The sequence below is a fragment of the Corvus hawaiiensis genome, chromosome 17 (genome assembly GCF_020740725.1).
Source record: "Corvus hawaiiensis isolate bCorHaw1 chromosome 17, bCorHaw1.pri.cur, whole genome shotgun sequence".
Lineage (NCBI taxonomy): Eukaryota > Metazoa > Chordata > Aves > Passeriformes > Corvidae > Corvus > Corvus hawaiiensis.
The window spans coordinates 14,492,501-14,494,403 of record NC_063229.1 but is presented as its reverse complement, the minus strand read 5'-3'; positions in this window follow the sequence as shown (position 1 = coordinate 14,494,403).

Here is a 1,903-nt window from a genome sequence, read left to right as displayed (position 1 = left end):
TCCAGAAAATCATTTCAGCGGGATCAAGTGGGAAATTTTATTTATTTTATTTTTTTTTTCAATCAGGAAATGCTTGACTAGTCCCAGGAAATAACTTCCATGGAAAATATTGCTTCCTGAAAATAAGCAGTTTTTTATCCTTTAACTTGGGAAGTCCCAGAGGTGTTTAGCAGATTTCAGCTGTGATGAAATAATACCCTGGGCACAGGGGATGAGGTGCTGCAGATATAATAAAATGAATGTAACTTCCTTTTAAAATGTCAGGATGGCATTTTGGGGAAAAACTGAGTTAAAATTTGTGACAGTGATTTGTGTTTGCAGGGGGCTAAAAGCAACGAGCTCATCGTAGGGCAGCACGAGAGTTCTGATGAGATTAAAATATAACAATAATCCAATTAAATTATTAACAACAGGCTGGTGCTTCAAAGTGACCCTTGGCTCTTATCTTCCCAAGAAATAATAGTGATAATATTGGCATTAAAAGGAGAAGGATTTCAGTGACAGCTTACTAAGGAGGTCTTTGACAGTTTAGAATGTAGATAAAGATAAATATAGTGCTGCACTTCCTTGTGGTGAGGGCTAATAGTCAACAGACCCAGGGAAAGGAAAGGACTCCTGTCAAACCAACCAGGGCACACACTTGCATATTAAAAAAGTGGGAAACAAGTTTTTTTCTGGAGATAGCACCGAGTGGAAAACCTGAACAATGAGATTTTCTGTCACATTCTTGGAGCATGTTGCCCACACAGAATTAAAGTGCCTTTTCTCTTTGAAGCGTGGCGTGTGTAAGGGATTTGTGCTGTTCAAAGGGAAGATGTAAGCAGACTCTAATATCCTAATTCATCAAAGAATAAGCACAGGCTTAAATCCACCTTGGCTTAGCCAAGCTCTCAGGAACGTGTTTACCAGCAGGAATATGCCAGTGACTAATGAAACCAGCAGTGAGTGTTTGCAGGTCCTGCCAGGGATTAGAAGAAACGTCCAAACTTGCTGAAAAGCCATCTAAAGTGGCTCTGTTATTTCTTCCCTGCTGCAAATGCCTTTGAAGCCCCGCTAAGACTCTCTGGTTTTGTTTATTGTTGTTATTATTTAATCCTGGGTTTAGAACTCACTTGATGCTTCCAGCATTAGTATTGAACAAAAGTGTGTTTCTTGGTAATTCCACAGCCTGGGCTTTGTCAGATGCAGCTGGTGTGTGTGGATTCCATGGAATGGTTTGGGCTGGAAGGGATCTTAAAGCTCATCCTGTTCCACCCCTGCAATGGGTGGGGACACCTCCCACTGTCCCAGGCTGCTCCCAGCCCCAATGTCCAGCCTGGCCTTGGGCACTGCCAGGGATCCAGGGGCAGCCCCAGCTGCTCTGGGCACCCTGTGCCAGGGCCTCCCCACCCTCACAGGGAACAATTCCTTCCCAAAATTCCATCTAAATGTCCTCTCTGTCAGTTTGAAGCCATTCGCCCTTGTCCTGACCCTCCATCCCTTGACCAAACTCTCTCTCCATCTCTCCTGCAGCTCCTTCAGGCACTGCAAGGCCACAGTGAGGTCACCCCAAAGCTTCTCTTCTCCAGGCTGAACAATCCCAACTCTTTCAGCCTTTCCTCATAGGAAAGCTGCTCCATCCCTCTGAACCTGTTGCCTCAAGGTCATATTACAGACTTAGAATATTTCTCTGATTTCCGGTGTGTTTTGGTGCATGGGAGTGGAAGGTTCCTCTGACTGAAACATTATTTTATACATTCTGTAAAAAAGCTCTGTGAAAAGGAGCGGGAAGTGTAGATCCCAAAGTGAGGACTGCAGACTTGCCTCCTCCATCCTCAGCGAATCAGTCCTTCAGCTGGAGAGCCCTCCGAAATCCACTCTATCAATTAATATCTCGCAAAGCCTTGCAAAGCATAATCACCTC